Below are 8,965 nucleotides of genomic sequence, written 5' to 3' on the forward strand. Positions count from 1 at the left end.
ACCCAAATAGCATTGTTTTTACAATTGGGATACATGTCACTCAAAAATGATACTCTTCGAGCACTGAGCCTCTATTAAACGAGCACCTTCTAGGACTTCTTCAAAATGGTGCTCGGCCGAGACCTGGCCTATGGCCGGACCCCGGGTTGCAATAGCGGTGGCCTCCATCTCTGCCCAGTATGTCTTAACATGGGCAAGAGCCATCCACGCACCCTCTATGCACGCCGACCTCTTTACAGCGTCGATATGCGGCACAGCACCAAGGAATCATTGCACTAAACCAAAATAACTATTCGACCTTGGTCCTTCTGGCCAAAGATGATCCACGACAGACCTCATGGCAAGCCCGGACAACCTGTGGAGCTCAGCCCACTCGGCCATTTTCTCATTTAACAGCAGCGGATGAGTAGGAGCACTGAACTGCGACCAGAACAACTTTTCCACTTCGTGATCTTTGAAAAACTCCGTCGCATCAGGAGCACTCGTTGCCAAGTCCAAGTACGCGTCTGCAGCACTCCATAATTGATCCGGAGGGGCATACTTCGGATCTTCGAACTTCGTCCGCAACAAAAAGGGCTTCCCAGCCGTGATATCTCCGGCTTGACGAAGCTCCTCCTTCGCCGCTCTAATTCTAGAGCGGGTTTCCTTGGCTGCTACCATGGCTTTCTTCAGGTCCGCCGTTTTCGCTTGGCTTTCCTTTTCAAGAAGCTCATAACGGTCGGCGGCATCCTTCAACTCAACAGCCATCTTGGCTATTTTATCTTTGCTCTGGCGATGCGCAGCCTGTTCGGCTCTTAACTCTTGGACCGCCTTTGGGGCGGCCGCATCACTTCTCCTGGCTTGTTCCTTGGCTTGGGCAAGTTCCGCCCGAAGGGTCTCCAAGGCGGCAGCTCCATCTGAAGTCATAGCATATTATAGATACTAGCATCATGCTCCTCTTAATATATGTTGACTACTGGAGAATACATACCATGTGCCTCGTCAAGCCGTTTGTTTACAAGCACGATGTCGGCATCTGCCGCATCAAGTTGCCGCCTCAGTTCGGCAAATTCGCCAGTCCGGCCAGCCACCGGACCCTCAGCCGCTTGCACATGAAAGGAGCGTGATCATTACCTGGGACAATGATCCTCTGTTTGCCGCCTTTGGACAGCAACCAGAGTCTCAGGGGCTACTCTCTACATAGGGCACACCTAGCGTGTGCGGTACCGTCAAAAAAATATATATATATATATTACTTTGCGTACCTCAAAGCCTCTTAGCAGGCTCATAAAAGCTTCATGCAACCCACTTCTGGTGGATGAGATCCTCTCAACCACCGTACCCATTAAAGTACGATGCGCCTCTGAGATAGCCGCTTGCTCCAGAAGACTCGTCAGTGCGTCCGGTCGCGCACCGGACAGTCCCAGACTCTTTCTGTTGTTCTCCTTAGGAACCGAATACTCCGGACTTCGGGTGGCCGAAGGGTTACCTTCTGGTCATGGTGGATAAGGAGAAATCCTCCGTGACGACACCTCAGGGTCGTCTGCCTCATGAGGCGGGGAGGCAGGGGGAGGCGTTTCGCTCTCCATCATCTCCGGAAGAAGATCCCCGGAAGACGAACTCTGTCGAGAAGGGCTACGATCCGAACTGCAAGACATACGTCTCGGTTATTGTCCTTAGAGATGAAGTAGGATATATTTACCAAAAGTACTCTTGTTCACTTACAGCTCGGTGGAGGGCTGATCCCCTTGCGGGCACTGTGCGGCAAGGATGCCCTCCGGGGCAGGACCCCCTGGCGAAGGTTTCTTCCCTCGTTTGGAAACCCTCGTTTCAAAATCTTCAGAGGCGGTCCTCTTCCGTCCTTCGGGAGAGAAAATTTTAGATTCTTCTCCCCGGTTATCCTCCTTCGCGGAGACACTAATTCCCCCGGTTCGGATGAGTAATGCGTGAGGCCCGCTTTCGGCTTCTTTATTCCTCCCTTTACCTTCCTCTGATGGCACCTGATAAGGTGCATACTCAAGCATCCTGGCTAGTACAGGATCCAGTGAGCCTTCGGAAAGGGGGGCCGAACACCTGATCATCTTCGCCTTTTTTATCCAGTCCTGGTCAAAGAGCGACTTTTCAGAATGATGTTGTGATAAATAAAAAGACAGCGTGTTCGGCCGCAGAATTACTCACCTGGGTATCTAGACGATTGCAGTTTAGACCCGCATCCTCGGTGGTGTCCGGACACTTTATTCGTGGTCCGAAGAACAATCCATACATCCCTTCGAGCGTCACGCCGAAGAATGGCTGAATAGTTCGCGGTCCTTCCGGGTTGAACTCCCACATATGGAGAGGTCGATGTTGGCATGGCAGGACCCACGAACTAGCATGACTTGCATTACCTTGACTAGGCTGACATCTCTCTCGAAGAGATCTCGGATGCGACTCTGCAGTGTCGGCACGTCATTAATCGGCCCCCAGTCCAGCCCCTTGCTGACCCATGACGCCAGTTGTGGCGGGGGGCCCGAACGGAAGGCGGGGGCTGCTGCCCACTTAGTACTTCGGGGAGCCGTGATGTAAAACCACTCCCGCTGCCATAAGTTGGACATCTTTGGTAAGGAACCCTTTGGCCATGGAGCATCGGCGCCTTTGCTTATTATGGCACCTCCGCACTCTGCGTGTCGTCCATCGATCATCCTTAGCTTCACATTGAAGGTCTTGAGCCATAAGCCGAAGTGTGGGGTGATGCGGAGGAAGGCTTCACACACGACGATGAACGACGAGATGTGAAGGATGGAATCTGGAGCCAGATCATGGAAATCGAGCCCGTAGTAGAACATAAGCCCTCTATAAAAGGGATCAAGACTAAAACCTAGCCCTCGGAGGAAGTGGGAAACAAATACGACACTCTCGTTGGGTTCGGGAGTGGGGATGACCTGCCCTTGAGCGGGCAGCCTGTGCGAGATTTCGGCGGTCAGATACCTGGCTTCTCTTAGCTTCTTGATGTCCTCCTCTGTGACGGAGGAGGCCATCCACCGGCCTTGAAGGTTGGATCCGGACATGATTGAAGGTCTGAAGCGCTTAGCCTGTGCCTTGGGTGTTGGAATTCGAGGTGGGGCAAGGGAAGGATCGAGCGCGAGAAGAAAAGGACAGGCCCTGGCCCCTTTATAAAGAGGGTGAATATCAACCGTCCTCCGCGCGGCCGTCTGGAACTTGCCTAAATCGAGGAGTCATACCAGCAGGCATGATTGGGTTACCCACAACCGTATTGATGGGAATCCCGTGATAAGGGGAACACGATCTCTGCTTCGACAAGACATGCCAATAAAACCACCTCGCAACATGTGCAGGGGCAGGCTGGGAAAAACGGTTCGTAAAGACCGGACCACGGCAGGATGTCACGCTATGAAAAGTTGTCAGTAGATTAGATTTGTGGAAATATTATACTCTCTACGGTGGTATGTGGAATTTGTTTTTGCAGAGCTGGACACGATCCTTGTGTTCAAAATCTTCTATGGAGTATTCTGAGGAAGAATCCTCCTTGAAATGCCGAAGACAATCTGCGCGCCGGACTCATCGTCATTGAAGCCTGGTTCAGGGGCTACTGAGGGAGTCCTGGATTAGGGGGTCCTCGGACAGCCGGACTATATCCTTTGGCCGGACTGTTGGATTATGAAGATACGAGATTGAAGACTTCGTCCCGTGTCCGGATGGGACTCTCCTTTGCGTGGAAGGCAAGCTTGGCAATTCGGATATGTAGATCTCCTCCCTTGTACCGACTCTGTGTAACCCTAGCCCCTCCGGTGTCTATATAAACCGGAGGGTTTAGTCCATAGGACGAGAAGAACAATCATAATCATAGGCTAGCTTCTAGGGTTTAGCCTCTACGATCTCGTGGTAGATCAACTCTTGTAATACTCATATCATCAAGATCAATCAAGCAGGAAGTAGAGTATTACCTCCATCGAGAGGGCCCGAACCTGGGTAAACATTGTGTCCCCTGCCTCCTGTTACCATCCGCCTTAGACGCACAGTTCGGGACCCCCTACCCGAGATCCGCCGGTTTTGACACCGACAGCGGGTACTCTTGGTTGTCCCCGACCAAGAGGCACAAAACCGCGGACAGCTCATCGTCAGGCAAGGCCTCCGGGCTCAGGCGAATCTTTTCCTCTTCATCTCCAAGCATCTACAAGGGGCGCGCACGCGCCTGATGTGGAGCAACGTGCAGCCTCAAAAATTCCCTCACGAGCATGACCCCTGTCACTTTGACCACCCTCGCGTTGCCCGGCTTCAAGTCGGCCTTCATCTGCTCCAACACCGACGATGCCCGCACATCAGTAAGCTTCGCACAAGACCACCCCTTGTCGGACTGGGGCATCTCCACCGGCAGCGCCAAGCGCGGGTGGACGCACTTGGCTCCCATCATGACCCATTAGGCCTGAGGTTGTCGGCCTTCTTCCCGGTATTCGAGATCGAGTTGGCCTTGCCGGCCGCGATGAAATTGGCGCACCCGGAAATATGACCCTCGCTGACGCGGAGGAAGAAGAGGTGGCACAGAAGAGCCACGGAAGGCATCACGCCAAGGTACGCCTCGCAGTAGTAAGCGAAGATCGACAAGAGATGGATGGAGTTGGGATGAAGATGCAGCACCTGCAGCCCGTAGTGGCCGAGGACCTTGCAGCCCGTAGTGGCCGAGGACCTCATAGAAGAATTCAGAGAAGGGGGGAACCAACCTCGCGGCGATACTGCTCGTGAAGAAGGGGAAGAAGGTGCTTCCCTCGGGCTCCGGCACATCGGAGGTGACCCGGAGCTCCGTCTTCCCTTTCTCGTTGCTCTCCCCCGCCGTCAGCAAGCGCGCAAGCGCGTGGCGGCGAGGCTCTTCTCCGAGAAGTTGGGTGCGTCAAGAGCTGGTTCGTACCAAGCCGGCGACGCGGAGGGCTTGACCTTGCGCGGCGCCATTGGTCGCCGATGCGGTGGAAGATGGAAGCAGATCTGAGGATTTCAGAGGCAGGGCACAAGAAAGGGGATCTGAGCAAAGCGAAGGGAAGTAGTGAAGACAAGCGCTGTCCACGCCAGCCTTTTTGTCAAGTCGGGCAGTTGCCGAGGCAGCGTCGGGAAGCGGAGACGCCCACGCCCAATCAACCGCCACGCGTCGACCAAGGCCGTAGGCTATTGGGGCCCGTGGCGCTCCGCACTTGACCTTTGGCTTCGCCCCGAAGCCAAGTCCGAGCGCGCCTTGCGCCCGGGGCTACTGTCGGCGTTCTGGGAAGTAGAGTATTACCTCCATCGAGAGGGCCCGAACCTGGGTAAACATTGTGTCCCCTGCCTCCTGTTACCATCCGCCTTAGACGCACAGTTCGGGACCCCCTACCCGAGATCCGCCGGTTTTGACACCGACAGCGGGTACTCTTGGTTGTCCCCGACCAACAGGCGCGAAACCGCGGATAGCTCATCGTCAGGCAAGGCCTCCGGGCTCAGGCGAATCTTTTCCTCTTCATCTCCAAGCATCTACAAGGGGCGCGCACGCGCCTGAAGTGGAGCAACGTGCAGCCTCAAAAATTCCCTCACGAGCATGACCCCTGTCACTTTGACCACCCTCGCGTTGCCCGGCTTCAAGTCGGCCTTCATCTGCTCCAACACCGACGATGCCCGCACATCAGTAAGCTTCGCACAAGACCACCCCTTGTCGGACTGGGGCATCTCCACCGGCAGCGCCAAGCACGGGTGGACGCACTTGGCTCCCATCATGACCCATTAGGCCTGAGGTTGTCGGCCTTCTTCCCGGTATTCGAGATCGAGTTGGCCTTGCCGGCCGCGATGAAATTGGCGCACCCGGAGATATGACCCTCGCTGTCGCGGAGGAAGAAGAGGTGGCGCAGAAGAGCCACGGAAGGCATCACGCCAAGGTACGCCTCGCAGTAGTAAGCGAAGATCGACAAGAGATGGATGGAGTTGGGATGAAGATGCAGCACCTGCAGCCCGTAGTGGCCGAGGACCTTGCAGCCCGTAGTGGCCGAGGACCTCATAGAAGAATTCAGAGAAGGGGGGAACCAACCCCGCGGCGATACTGCTCGTGAAGAAGGGGAAGAAGGTGCTTCCCTCGGGCTCCGGCACATCGGAGGTGACCCGGAGCTCCGTCTTCCCTTTCTCGTTGCTCTCCCCCGCCGTCAGCAAGCGCGCAAGCGCGTGGCGGCGAGGCTCTTCTCCGAGAAGTTGGGTGCGTCAAGAGCTGGTTCGTACCAAGCCGGCGACGCGGAGGGCTTGACCTTGCGCGGCGCCATTGGTTGCCGATGCGGTGGAAGATGGAAGCAGATCTGAGGATTTCAGAGGCAGGGCACAAGAAAGGGGATCTGAGCAAAGCGAAGGGAAGCAGTGAAGACAAGCGCTGTCCACGCCAGCCTTTTTGTCAAGTTGGGTAGTTGCCGAGGCAGCGTCGGGAAGCGGAGACGCCCACGCCCAATCAACCGCCACGCGTCGACCAAGGCCGTAGGATATTGGGGCCCGTGGCGCTCCGCACTTGACCTTTGGCTTCGCCCCGAAGCCAAGTCCGAGCGCGCCTTGGGCCCGGGGCTACTGTCGGCGTTCTGGGAAGTAGAGTATTACCTCCATCGAGAGGGCCCGAACCTGGGTAAACATTGTGTCCCCTGCCTCCTGTTACCATCCGCCTTAGACGCACAGTTCGGGACCCCCTACCCGAGATCCGCCGGTTTTGACACCGACAGCGGGTACTCTTGGTTGTCCCCGACCAAGAGGCACAAAACCGCGGACAGCTCATCGTCAGGCAAGGCCTCCGGGCTCAGGCGAATCTTTTCCTCTTCATCTCCAAGCATCTACAAGGGGCGCGCACGCGCCTGAAGTGGAGCAACGTGCAGCCTCAAAAATTCCCTCACGAGCATGACCCCTGTCACTTTGACCACCCTCGCGTTGCCTGGCTTCAAGTCGGCCTTCATCTGCTCCAACACCGACGATGCCCGCACATCAGTAAGCTTCGCACAAGACCACCCCTTGTCGGACTGGGGCATCTCCACCGGCAGCGCCAAGCGCGGGTGGACGCACTTGGCTCCCATCATGACCCATTAGGCCTGAGGTTGTCGGCCTTCTTCCCGGTATTCGAGATCGAGTTGGCCTTGCCGGCCGCGATGAAATTGGCGCACCCGGAGATATGACCCTCGCTGACGCGGAGGAAGAAGAGGTGGCACAGAAGAGCCACGGAAGGCATCACGCCAAGGTACGCCTCGCAGTAGTAAGCGAAGATCGACAAGAGATGGATGGAGTTGGGATGAAGATGCAGCACCTGCAGCCCGTAGTGGCCGAGGACCTTGCAGCCCGTAGTGGCCGAGGACCTCATAGAAGAATTCAGAGAAGGGGGGAACCAACCTCGCGGCGATACTGCTCGTGAAGAAGGGGAAGAAGGTGCTTCCCTCGGGCTCCGGCACATCGGAGGTGACCCGGAGCTCCGTCTTCCCTTTCTCGTTGCTCTCCCCCGCCGTCAGCAAGCGCGCAAGCGCTTGGCGGCGAGGCTCTTCTCCGAGAAGTTGGGTGCGTCAAGAGCTGGTTCGTACCAAGCCGGCGACGCGGAGGGCTTGACCTTGCGCGGCGCCATTGGTCGCCGATGCGGTGGAAGATGGAAGCAGATCTGAGGATTTCAGAGGCAGGGCACAAGAAAGGGGATCTGAGCAAAGCGAAGGGAAGTAGTGAAGACAAGCGCTGTCCACGCCAGCCTTTTTGTCAAGTCGGGCAGTTGCCGAGGCAGCGTCGGGAAGCGGAGACGCCCACGCCCAATCAACCGCCACGCCTCGACCAAGGCCGTAGGCTATTGGGGCCCGTGGCGCTCCGCACTTGACCTTTGGCTTCGCCCCGAAGCCAAGTCCGAGCGCGCCTTGCGCCCGGGGCTACTGTCGGCGTTCTGGGAAGTAGAGTATTACCTCCATCGAGAGGGCCCGAACCTGGGTAAACATTGTGTCCCCTGCCTCCTGTTACCATCCGCCTTAGACGCACAGTTCGGGACCCCCTACCCGAGATCCGCCGGTTTTGACACCGACAGCGGGTACTCTTGGTTGTCCCCGACCAAGAGGCGCGAAACCGCGGATAGCTCATCGTCAGGCAAGGCCTCCGGGCTCAGGCGAATCTTTTCCTCTTCATCTCCAAGCATCTACAAGGGGCGCGCACGCGCCTGAACTGGAGCAACGTGCAGCCTCAAAAATTCCCTCACGAGCATGACCCCTGTCACTTTGACCACCCTCGCGTTGCCCGGCTTCAAGTCGGCCTTCATCTGCTCCAACACCGACGATGCCCGCACATCAGTAAGCTTCACACAAGACCACCCCTTGTCGGACTGGGTCATCTCCACCGGCAGCGCCAAGCGCGGGTGGACGCACTTGGCTCCCATCATGACCCATTAGGCCTGAGGTTGTCGGCCTTCTTCCCGGTATTCGAGATCGAGTTGGCCTTGCCGGCCGCGATGAAATTGGCGCACCCGGAGATATGACCCTCGCTGTCGCGGAGGAAGAAGAGGTGGCGCAGAAGAGCCACGGAAGGCATCACGCCAAGGTACGCCTCGCAGTAGTAAGCGAAGATCGACAAGAGATGGATGGAGTTGGGATGAAGATGCAGCACCTGCAGCCCGTAGTGGCCGAGGACCTTGCAGCCCGTAGTGGCCGAGGACCTCATAGAAGAATTCAGAGAAGGGGGGAACCAACCCCGCGGCGATACTGCTCGTGAAGAAGGGGAAGAAGGTGCTTCCCTCGGGCTCCGGCACATCGGAGGTGACCCGGAGCTCCGTCTTCCCTTTCTCGTTGCTCTCCCCCGCCGTCAGCAAGCGCGCAAGCGCGTGGCGGCGAGGCTCTTCTCTGAGAAGTTGGGTGCGTCAAGAGCTGGTTCGTACCAAGCCGGCGACGCGGAGGGCTTGACCTTGCGCGGCGCCATTGGTCGCCGATGCGGTGGAAGATGGAAGCAGATCTAAGGATTTCAGAGGCAGGGCACAAGAAAGGGGATCTGAGCA

Source organism: Aegilops tauschii, chromosome 3 (genome assembly GCF_002575655.3).
Source record: "Aegilops tauschii subsp. strangulata cultivar AL8/78 chromosome 3, Aet v6.0, whole genome shotgun sequence".
NCBI lineage: Eukaryota > Viridiplantae > Streptophyta > Magnoliopsida > Poales > Poaceae > Aegilops > Aegilops tauschii.